The sequence below is a fragment of the Pseudophryne corroboree genome, chromosome 4 (genome assembly GCF_028390025.1).
Source record: "Pseudophryne corroboree isolate aPseCor3 chromosome 4, aPseCor3.hap2, whole genome shotgun sequence".
Lineage (NCBI taxonomy): Eukaryota > Metazoa > Chordata > Amphibia > Anura > Myobatrachidae > Pseudophryne > Pseudophryne corroboree.
Window position 1 is genome coordinate 467728998 of NC_086447.1, and position 12783 is coordinate 467741780.

At 43.1% G+C, this 12783-nt stretch overlaps 1 pseudogene; it reads left to right on the forward strand.

Annotated features, from left to right (window-relative positions):
* The first annotated feature begins 1103 nt into the window (after positions 1 to 1103).
* LOC134912758 (5S ribosomal RNA) lies at positions 1104 to 1223 on the forward strand (annotated as a pseudogene).
* Positions 1224 to 12783: the final 11560 nt, after the last annotated feature.

Here is a 12783-nt window from a genome sequence, read left to right on the forward strand (position 1 = left end):
GTTGATAAGAACAGCTACCTTCACTATAAAAGCAATCACTCCAAAAAATGGAAGAACAACATCCCATACTCACAATTCCATAGAATAAAGAGGAATTGCAACAAAAACGAAGACTGTGAGGAACAACTTGGAACATACAGAAAAAGATTCGAGGACAAACTCTATCCGAAAACCATACTAGATGAAGCACTCACCAAGACGAGAAACTTAGAGAGAGAGAATCTGCTGACATACAAGGAAAACACGGCACCAAAGGAGTCCATATTCTTTGTTACTACCTATAGTTCTCAGTCCATCAGGACTTCACTAAGAACCCACTGGGACATACTCTTGATGGACCCCATCTTAAAAAAGATCCCTCCACCACAACCAGAACTTGTTTTCCGGAAATCACGCAATTTGAAAGACATTCTTGCGCCTAGCATGTTAAGAGAAATCCCATTAGAGGGAAATTCCAACTCTCTCCCCAAATGCATCGGATCTTACAAGTGTGGACACTGCAACATCTGTAAGTTCCTCAATCCTAATAGAAAAATCTTCTGCAATACGGACGGTACTCAAGAATTCAAAATCAAAGAATTCATGAACTGCAATATTACATCTGTGATCTACTTGTTAGAATGTACATGCCACAAGAAATATGTGGGTAAAACAAAAAGAACTTTGAAAATTAGAATACAAGAACATGTACGAAGTATCAAAAACAAAGTAGAGACTCACCTGCTGTACAGACACTTTAAACTGGAACACAATTCCAATCCAGAAGAGATGACCTTTAAAGCCATCGAACACGTGACCAGTGGCGAAAGAGGAGGAGATCTGGCCAAGAAGCTCTCCCAAAGAGAGATGTTCTGGATATTTCAACTGAAAACTGCACACCCCATGGGCTTCAATGAGGGATATGAGATCGCCCCATTCTTATGAGAGAAGTACCCCCTTCAAAACTCTTCTGGATGCAGACAAGCTACTTCTTCTTTTTCCAAGCACGATTCACTTTATCGGATTTATTTTTCCGATTATCACTATATGTAAAACACTGTATATAGTTGCTAATTATCCTAATAAAAATCTTTAATAGTATGTGCCTGACTAATTTCACTATATGGTACAGTCATACCGCACTGGTCTTACGCCCAATCCCGTCCGATCTTGGAAGCTAAGCAGTGTTGGGCCCAATCAGTAACAAGTGGGTAACTACTTGCGAATATTGGGTACTGTATAAGAGCGAGCCTTGTCAGGCTCCGAATAATACTAATATATTTATACACGGTTAAATCATCACTGCACAGTAATTTATTATAATAATAATTAATTAAGCACATTATTAATCTTCACAATCAGTCATACACACATGCACTATCTATATATGTCACTAGGAATTAGTATATGACTGATTATTTTCATTTTTTCACTGGTTTTATCCTCTTTAATATGATTCCACACTATCTAGCACATATGCACGTAACTAATGTCGGATATCAGTTTAAATTTATATATCTTCACCGACTACCACCATTTCTAAAATTATCCTCAATCTTATGCCTATATGACGGGTACATTGTTATTTGTTACTCCTTAAGCCCAAAATGGATTTAAAATATTTTTATGCTACAAAGCGACTAGTGTAAATATAATATATGAACTAACTCCACAATTAACCTGTATTCTCCACCTTGATATATGGGTAGAAACATCACGTTTCTGCAACAATTGCCATTTACATTATTACCAGACTCCCCCAATATAAAGTATTAGATCACAGTATGATAATTAAAAATCTTTTAATAAAATAGACACTAACATATGCATTTCTTTATTTCTACTTTTATATATGTGCGCTGTTTCCAAAATGGAATTCTGCACTGTTATATTCACTGGATGTCAAAGACTTCAACAAAATGGCCGCAGTAATGAGTGATAATAGATGACAATTCCAGCTGTCAAAGAGTGAAATCCAGCACTGCTACATGTCCCAGATATCAAAATCGTCTATAAAATGGCCGCCGCGATGATTGACAAGCTGCCCAGCCTATACACGCTACAGATGAGGATCCTGTTCGCGACCGGAAGTGACGCGATGGCAATAGCGGAAGCGGGGCAGAGAAACGTAAACACACTCATCTACTGACCGGAAGCGTGGCGCTCATGCGCACGCGCAATAAGAAGACTCCTACAAAGGAAGTGGGGCGGAAGTGGGGCGGAAGTGACGTCGGGCCCGTCCCCGGACTGATTTTCTAATGTTTTATACATTCTAAAACTCGTTTTTTCTTTTTAATAAGTTCTATGAGGTTGTCATTTAGTATACTACGTCTTTCTTATGCCTGTGTTAAAAAACTTACATGGAGCAATAGTATCAGTCCTTACAGGAAGTGATGTCACAATTATCCATTCTTAATTACATGTGCTATAAATAAGAGTGCCTGTTCACTAGTCCTATACCCCTTGATGAAGTCTGAGTGACGAAACGCGTTGGGTGTACCTCCATTGACTCTCCACTTTTTAAAAAGATAAGCAGCACTCTTTTATTGGATATTTTACCATTTATTGCCTTTTTATTATATGTATTTTTTTTTTTTAGTAATCCTTTTATCTGTTATTAATTAATAGCATACGTCCTCCGGCTTTTAACCCACCCTGACATTCATTATAGTTGGTTTTATATTATACCTTGTTTTTTTTTTTGTATAAATAAATATATTGTTATTTTATACGTAACCAGTAAGTCTCCTCATATTTATCATATTTTACTAGACACCGTTGGTCGCTGAAACCCTTATCCCCTTTTTTTTTGCATTGTTTATCTAAGGCAGTTTATCCCTGCCTAATACTTAAGAGTTAGCTGACGCCTTGAATTATTTAAGGAGTGTCTGATTTTGTTGTTTTATATTAATCTATTTCACATACACCTGTGGCGCCATACTCCCACTACCCAATATATATATATATATATATAGAGAGAGAGAGAGCGAGAGAGAGAGAGATGTAATCCTTAGAAAGTGATGTCTATTTGTAATTTAATGTAAAAACAAAGAATGCAAATTTAGAAGCTGGATTTGTAGTGTAAATTAGTTGTTTGATTTTTTTTGTTTGGTGCTGTGTCTGCTGCGAATAATCGCTGTTGCGAACTAAAGGGAGCACATCAAAAAATGTTTGTAACATGATATTGTACACAGATCAATAAAGTTAAATAAAGATGACACCATGACATTTTAACCAATGAAATGCGAGCACACACTATAAATATATGCCCATGTAAGGAAAACGCCATAGGCACCATGCGAGCATCCGCCTTCAGCCACCGCGAACTGCGGGTGCTTACCGCGGTTATGGACCGCTGTGTAGGCCGCGTGGGACCGTACGTCCCAAATTGGGTCAAGCGTGCGGCCTACGTGTAGGTCCGCCGCATATTGCGGATGCGAACCTGGACACAGCGGACCATAGTCCAGTTGGAGCGGCAATGGAGCGACCTCCGCCGCCGACGCAGTAAGTTAAATGCATTATAATGTGTTCACATGAGTAATTAACTGAGATTATTAGCACTAACAAAAGTACTAAATATTATTTAAATAAATCGCCTTAAAAATTGTGCTGACGTGATAAAGTGAGATTATTAGCATACCATATTAATAAACTAAAGTACCCAATACATACCAAACTTAACTAGTTTACAGAGTGTGTGTGCTTAGGGCTTGCAGGACAGACTGGGGAGCAGAGTGCTGAGGGGATAATGTTTAGTGGTGTGGTGAGTCAGCACACAGGCTGTTTGCTTGAGACATTTTTGTAAAAATATTTTTAAAAATAAAAAATAAATAAAATACTTAAAAAAAACACATGGTACATGCTTGGTTAAATTTTTTTTATTCATTTTGTTCCTAGGGCAAGCACAACGGCGTAGGCGAGGCCCAGCACCGAGGGCAGAAGAAGAAACTCCGCCAACCGCCTCCCCACCCCAAACACCGTCACCCCCTCAACAGCCACAACCCCTAATTCATTCCTCCCCTTCAACAGCATCCTCCCCCTCTCAAACCCCTTCCCCCTCTCTTTCCCAAAATCAATCTCAGCCCACCTCACCCTCCCTTTCCCAAACTCCCTCTCAGCCCACCTCACCCTCCCTTTCCCAATCTCCCTCTCAGCCCCCCTCCCCCTCTCTGGCCCAAACCCCCTCTCATCCACCCTCCCCCTCTCTGGCCCAAACCCCCTCTCAGCCCCCCTCCCCCCTCTCTGGAACAACCCCCCTCTCAGCCCCCCTCCCCCTCTCAATCGGACCCACCCTCTCTAAACACCTCACCCACCCATCCTCTTTCCCCAATCCAGCCTCCTTCCCCAATCCATCCTCCTTCCCCACCAACTGAATGGGCAGCAGAGGCCCCCGAGGAGGTGGAGGGTGCTGGACATGTGGAAGAAGATAGTAAGTTTATTAAAATTTCAAATGTATTTGTTAGCTAGTTTAACTTCAATTACAATTACATGCAGTGTTGTACTGGGGCCAATCTTGGTCCACGGAGAATTGCTTGTCTTCTTCATCATGGTATGGATGTTGCATTTACATTTGTGTGTGGATCATTAGATCGTCAGTGTCTAGGTCTACAATGTTTAGGTTGACCACTCTAGGTCGACAGTCATTAGGTCGACAGGGTTGCCAGGTCAACAGGGTTTATATGTGCTAGGTTGTCAGGTAAAAAGTTAGACCTGAGGGTATTTTGGTATGTTGTTGTCCTTTTTTACTTAGAGTGCCTGGGTACCCCAATTCTTGCTCTGTGTCACCTTGCATGCTTCGATTTGTTTGCCAGGCTTAGGACAAGGTGACTCGCTACACTACCGCTTACATCGTAAGCAATTTCCATTTCAATTTGGAATACACGTGGCGCATGAAGTGATAAATCAATTTTACATTTGTCATGTATCCATAAATAACATGTTGAGCTTGTGACATGTAGAACTAGCATATGTCGACCTACAGAGCCTGTCGACCATCCAAAGTAAAAAATAGACTGCCTAACAATAGTGTGTTCCAAAAAGAAACTTCAAATATACAGTGTAAGATGTAAGGGGTGCGGATCATTAGATTGACAGTGTGTGGGTCGACAATGTTTAGGACCACCAAAATGCACAGTCTGGAACCTGATCCTTAGGATGTTCATGCATGAAATTAGGGCCACTGGTGCTTTCCCCTGTACCCCTGTGTGACAGTCAAAGTCTGGAGACATGTGTTGTTAAAGTGTGACTCCAAAAATGTGGTTTGTCAAAACATAACAACAAGACCTGTCTCACCTTATGTAGTAAGGCAGGCTCTCAGGGAGTGTGGGCATGCTAGTATATGTAGTCCTTCTGAAGATGTCGAGATGCAGTGTGCTGAGGCAGGGCCAACCCCAAAAAAGGCAAGTCTGGGTCACTCCAGATGTGAATGAATCCCAGCATGGTGTGCTACACTTTGAACATGTTTTTAAAAAAAAAAAACCCACTGCAGAGCATGCTTGTATGTGTTGCCCTGCTACTGTTTAAAAAACAAACAAAACATGATGTAGTTACTTTGCCATTAAAGTGTGCTTTGTGCTTTGCTTCTATAATATTTAATGTGAGTAAGTTAATCATTTTTCTTTTTGCCATTCATTTCAGATGGTGCAGTTGGAGATCCCACAACAATTACTGCCATTCTGGCATGCCTAAATGGCAATCTCAGGGCCTTGCTGGCTGATGTGGAGGAGCTTCAGAAGTTTTTTTGATTAAATTTTGTTATTTTGTTTAAAAAAAAAGTTTATTAAAAGCACAAAAAAATTTGTTTGGAAAATAAAAACAAAAAATGTTTTCAATTTAAGCAGGTGTTGTGTTTGTTAATGCAATAAAGGTACAGCAGATTGTCATCCTGAAATTGGTAACCTTAACCATTTCACACATCTTACTTAAGAATAGTATTTTTCATTTGATAAAAAACCACAGACTGATTTATGACAGTTAGGAGCTGATTGTTTTGAAACACATCTAAACACATTTATACACACACTACACCTCTACACAAAAAGCAGGAATTTTACATTAGGCCAGGCACAGTTTCAACATCTATAACACTTATTTTAAAAACAAAATGTTAATGGCCAATTATGCCTACAAAGTGTTCTGCAGGTAATCTTTGAAGACTTAATTGGTCAAGACCATTATAATTCATTACACTAATTGGAATCTTAATTAAGGAAGGCTTGAAGAGTTAGAACTAAAGGTGTAAAAAAAATATTGCTGTGCGTTTTTTAGCAAAAGTACATAGCGTGTGCAATTTTGCGAAGATTGGCCCTCATTCCGAGTCGTTCGCTCTGTATTTTTCATCGCATCGCAGTGAAATTCCGCTTAGTGCGCATGCGCAATATTCGCACTGCGACTGCGCCAAGTATCTTTGCTATGAAGATAGTATTTTTACTCACGGCTTTTTCATCGCTCCGGCGATCGTAATGTGATTGACAGGAAATGGGTGTCACTGGGCGGAAACAGGCCGTTTTATGGGAGTGTGGCTGAAAACGCTACCGTTTCCGGAAAAAACGCAGGAGTGGCCGGAGAAACGGGGGAGTGGTTGGGCGAACGCTGGGTGTGTTTGTGACGTCAAACCAGGAACGACAAGCACTGAACTGATCGCACAGGCAGAGTAAGTCTGGAGCTACTCAGAAACTGCTAAGTAGTTTGTGAGCGCAATATTGCGAATACATCGGTCGCAATTTTAAGATGCTAAGATACACTCCCAGTAGGCGGCGGCTTAGCGTGTGTAACTCTGCTAAATTCGCCTTGCGACCGATCAACTCGGAATGAGGGCCATTGTGCACATATACAATGAGTTCGGCTTTTTACAATGGAGTTTGCTGTAATGCGATAGGAGCGCATTCTTGCGATGTCATTTGGCATACACTTACTTTGTGTATTGCTGCGTACGAGATTGCAAAATTACGTTGTGGACGTATGTTCGCTATTGTGCAACGTGTTCGCAGTTTTGCGTTTGCCTTGTGCGAACGTAAAAAATAGCGAACAACTCTGAATGAGGGCCTTTGCCTTCCGAGTTCGGTTCCAAGCCAGGCTCGGGCTTTCCCGTCTGACTCGGAAACCCGAATGCGGCAAAACGTCATTATCCTGCTGTCGGATTCTCGCGGAATTGGATTCCATATTAGGAGCCGCGCGTCACAGCCATTTTCACTCCAGTCTCGGAGAGTGTATTTAGAGGACGTATCCTCAGTGTTCAGTGTCTGTGCGGGGGCGGGAAAGTGGGGTGGCGAGTCTTGTGCTGTCCAGTGTAGTCAGTGTGCATCAGTCTAGCCAGTCACAGTGTTGGTGTCCTCTGCTGCCATATATCCAGTGTAGCTGTATAAAGTGGTGCTGTGTTGTGCTGTCCAGTCCAGTGTAGTCAGTGCATTGTGCTGCATCAGTCCAGCCAGTCACAGTGTTGGTGTCATCTGCTGCCATATATCCAGTGTAGCGGCTAGCTGTATAAAGTGGTGCTGTGCTGTCCAGTCCAGTATAGTCAGTGTATTGTGCTGCATCAGTCCAGCCAGTCACAGTGTTGGTGTCCTCTGCTGCCATATATCCAGTGTAGCTGTATAAAGTGGTGCTGTGTTGTGCTGTCCAGTCCAGTGTAGTCAGTGTATTGTGCTGCATCAGTCCATCCAGTCACAGTGCTGGTGTCCTCTGCTGCCATATATCCAGTGTAGCTGTATAAAGTGGTGTTTTGTTGTGCTGCATCAGACCAGTGGTAGTGTCCTGTCCATCAGTCATTACAGTGACGATATACGCTGCTGCTATATGTCCACTGCTGCCGTATAATAATAATAACAACCACAAGTCCCTTACAGTGTTGTTGTGTTGTGCTGCATCAGACCAGTGGTAGTGTCCTGTCCATCAGTCATTCCAGTGACGATATATGCTGCTGCTATATGTCCACTGCTGCTGTATAATAATAATAATAATAATAATAATAATAACAACAACAACAACAACCACAAGTCCCTTACAGTGTTGTTGTGTTGTGCTGCATCAGACCAGTGGTAGTGTCCTGGCCATCAGTCATTCCAGTGACCAGGCAGTCACAGTGGTATACGCTGCTGCTATATGTCCACTGCTACAGTATTATAATAATAACAACAACAACAAGTCCCTCACAGTGTTGCTGTGTTGTGCTGCATCAGACTAGTGGTAGTGTCCTGGCCATCAGCCATAAGTCATTCCTGTGCCACATATTGTTTTATATAACTCCAGAAACATAATGGAGAACAAAAATGTGAGGATAAAATAGCGAAAGATCAAGAACCACTTCCTCCTAGTTCTGAAGCTGCTGCCACTAGTCATGATATAGACGATGAAATGCCATCGTTGTCTGCCAAGGCCGATGCACAATGTGATAGTAGAGGGCATGTAAAATCCAAAAAGCCAAAGTTCAGTAAAAAGATCCCAAAAAATTAATTTAAATGGTCTGAGGAGAAACGTAAACTTGCCAATATGCCATTTACGACACGGAGTGGCAAGGAAAGGCTGAGGCCCTGGCCTATGTTCATGGCTAGTGGTTCAGCTTCACATGACAATGGAAGCCCTCATAACTGAGGCCTTGACACTTTTGTTGGTGTTAGACGTGCGTCCGGTATCTGCCATTAGTGCAGTGGGATTTAGACAATTGCTGGAGGTATTGTGTCCTCTGTACCAAATCCCATCTAGATTCCACTTCAGGCGATACCGAGATTTTGCCATTTAAATCCAGTGATTTGGACCTATAATTATTAATTACAGTGATTTTGCCAATTAATTCCAGTGATTTGGACGTATAATTCCAGTGATTTTGCAGTATAATTCCAGTGATTTGGACGTATAACTATTAACTACAGTGATTTTGCCAATTAATTCCAGTGATTTGGATGTATAATTCCAGTGATTTTGCCAATTAATTCAAGTGATTTGGATGTATAATTATTAATTACAGTGATCTTGCCAATTAATTCCAGTGATTTGGACATATAATTACAGTAATCTTTCCAATTAATTCCAGTGATTTGGACGTATAATTCCAGTGATTTGGACGTATAATTCCAGTTGGAATTGTTTGTGTCGCTTGGCTTAGTCATACAGCTACCTCATTGCACCTCTTCGACATCTTTGCATCAGGTGCTGTTTGGGGCCTAGTTTTTGAAAAGTTCCATCCTGTCTGACACTGCCGTATGAGTCATGGGGTACTGCTGTATTAGTCCTGGGGTACTGCCGTATATGTCCATCAATTTCAGAGTTTTTTTTAAATGACTGGAGCGTGCTGGAGATGCTGTCAGTGGACCGAACAATTGCAGCCCACTCTCGACATTCAGCCACTGCGTGACACTACTAGATGGGCCAGGTGGTTGTGTCGCTTAGCTTAGTCATACAGCAACCTCGGTGCACCATTTTTTCTTCTTTGCATCATGTGCTGTTAGGGGCCTTTTTTGATATCTGCCCTCCTGTCTGCCACTGCAGTGCCACTTCTAGATGGGCCAATTGTTTGTGTCGCTTGGCTTAGTCATACAGCTACCTCATTGCCCCTCTTCTACATCTTTGCATGATGTGCTGTTTGGGGCCTTCTTTTATATCTGCCCTCCTGTCTGCCACTGCAGTGCTACGCCTAGATGGGCCAATTGTTTTTGTCGCTTGGCTTAGTCATACAACTACCTCATTGCAATTCTCTTTTTTATTGCATGATGTGCTGTTTGGGGCCTTTTTTATATCTGCCCTCCTGTCTGCCACTGCAGTGCCACGCCTAAATGGGCCAATTGTTTGTGTCGATTGGCTTAGTCATACAACTAACAATTCAACAGATTGGTGATTTCTTTTTTTTGCGCCTTAATACACCTTGCAGCCGAGATACCACCTTTCAAGGGTACCAAACACTTGAAAAATTTAAATACACAGAAAAAAACAGAGGTGGTCCACCAGCGCTGAATGTATACTACTCTTTAAAATCTCTACACCGTTGATTGAAGACTTTGACAATCAATTCAACATCATAGGAAGTTCTCTACTGACTCATTCATTGGATGTTCCTCACTCACCGACGGTCAGTCAGATTCACCCATATAAAGGTATCTTTTATTTGAACATCTTATTGGACATCATAGGACATATGGAAATTCACTCACCATTATTATGAGCCCTATATTCATCCAAAGGTTTCTTTTTGGCTGTACCAACGGAATCTCAGAACCTTGTCAAAGAATTCTCCAATGCTGGATCTCAATAAAAATGTATTTATTCCATAAAAAGATCCAACAAAAACACACAAAGTTAAAAGTAGGGGTTACACCACTTCACTCCACCAAGGATCTCAAACATTCACCAATCGCCAATTTAATCCCGGGAAAAAAAGGGAGATACGGTAGGTCTGAGAACGAGATCTTACTCCTTAGGTGGATGCAGGTGTTAACTCCTAATGTCTTTTTACCACCAACACATTTCGGAAATGTTTCCTTCCTCAGGGTGTCTGTCGGTGACCGTCGGTGAGTGAGGTACATCCAATGAATGAGTCAGTAGAGAACTTCCTATGATGTTGAATTGATTGTCAAAGTCTTCAATCAACGGTGTAGAGATTTTAAAGAGTAGTATACATTCAGCGCTGGTGGACCACCTCTGTTTTTTTTCTGTGTATTTAAATTAGTCATACAACTACCTCATTGCAATTCTTTTTCTTCTTTGCATGATGTGGTATTTGGGGCCTTTTTTTTATATCTGCCCTCCTGTCTGGCACTGCAGTGCCACTCCTAGATGGGCCAGGTGTTTGTGTTGTCCACTTGTGTCACTTAGCTTAGTCATCCAGCAACCTCGGTACAACCTTTTGGCCTAAAAACAATATTGTGTGTGAGGTGTTCAGAATAGACTGGAAATGAGTAGAAATGATTGTTATTGAGGTTAATAATACCGTAGGAGCAAAATTACCCCCAAATTCGGTAGCATGCAGGCAGTGGAAAGAGGGACTAATGCTAGGGAAAGGAGGAGAGCGAGCCGTAGGAATGCACAGCAGAGTTCCTCTGTGGTAGATGATGGTTCTACAGCGGCTGACAGTGAAGGCTCGACAGGGCTGTTGCAGTCCACTGGGGATGCTCATTCCTCTCTTCGTGGCCATAGGACTTATGCGGAGGTAGTGCGTGGCGTACCGCTTAGCGTGACCGCTCCTGCTTTGGATGCATCTGTCTTATCTACAATTTGTGCGGCAGTTGTGACGACAGTAGTTCCCCTGCTAACCACCATGCCAGGTGGGCAGGGCACTGATGCTGGTTCATTGGCTGCTGATGTTACGCGGGCACTTGCACCGGTTTTGTCCTCAATCAGTGCACCAAGGGCACAGGGCCAGTTGTCCAGCTCGACTGTAGCGCCTGCGCTTGAGACCGGGAATGATGGTTCTCTTGTTTCCGCAGCTGCAGAGAAGGCAGTCGTCATGGAAAGAGCAACAGTGTCAGGGAGTCTTCAGGGTGGAGCTGAGTCAGCGACCATGGCTGCACAGGCTGGTGAGTCTTTTTCAGACCCTGACTGGTCCAGAGAGAATATTGGTAGCCCTGGTAGTGGAGCGGACTCTGGTCTTCCTCCTCGAGTGAAGGTAGGGATATGGGTAAGGGCTCCAGCAAGCGAAGTAGGAAGAGGCGCAGACATCGGGGGTCTGACTCATTGTCAGAGGGGGTGTCCTCTTCTGACGGCGGGGTTCACAGTGTCAAGAGTCAACGGCGGCATTCGCATAGGTATTCCAGCTCTAATTCTTCCCAGGTGTCGGTAGAGTCGGACATGGTCCACTGTGCTAACACAGCTGTAATGCGCGGGTTGAGGCCCCGGGCCCGGGACCGGATCCGAAAAGGTCGATATAGTAATATATTTGCACTGACCAGTGATGATAGAAAAGCGTAGCTAGCAGCAAGGAAGAAAGGTCAGGGTAGTAAGTATTCCTTTCGTTCTTATCAGACTTGGGTTCGGTGTATGCTGATTTTTACGGCCTGTTACTTGGAGTCGCGGCCCAATGAGTACATGACTTTGGTTCGCTACCAATTTCTGATCCATCTGCTGTTCACTAAATATAAGGGATATGCGTGGCGTCACTAAAATGAGGATTTTAGAAAAAAGCAGCATGGGCGTGAAATTTACGATTTTGGTAAGAAGGATGTGGAGTTATACGTTGAAGTTGCCTAGGCCGCTGGCGGAACGACTGACGGTAATGACGCTAAAGGCTGGGGGAAGCAATCAGGTCCTAGATACTTTAGCTACTTTAGATAGGTCAGGCCCATCGTGGACGGGGCATGGGAAATGCTTTGCCTTTAACAATGGCCACTGTGAGTTGGGTGTAAGGTGTCATTTTGGACACTCCTGCATTAGGTGTGGTCGGAGTTACGCAATCAAGGACTGCAGCAAACCGGCCACTGAAGGGGCTGCCACGCCCTTGACTCTGCAAACCCGTGGACCAGCGGCCCCTGTTGTTGGGTAGGGCTTCCACTCCAATTAAGCTGCCGGCGCTTTTTCCATGGTTGCGGAGATATCCGCGTCGGGCCGACGCAGACTTTCTGTGAACTTTTTTTGCGGACAGCTTCCCGTTACCTATTGCTGGGTCAATTCACTGTGGTATCATTTGCGTTTCCGCACGTGACTTTCAGGATGTTTTGAAGCATAAGATTTCAGCCTAGGTTAGTTTAGGACGGATGGTGGGCCCCTTTCGGGAGGCCCCTATTCCGGATCTAGTATTTTCACTGGTGGGGGTGGTACCAAAAAAGATTGCCGGCAAGTTTAGGCTCATTCAGCATCTTTCTTATCCCCGGGGGCATCAGT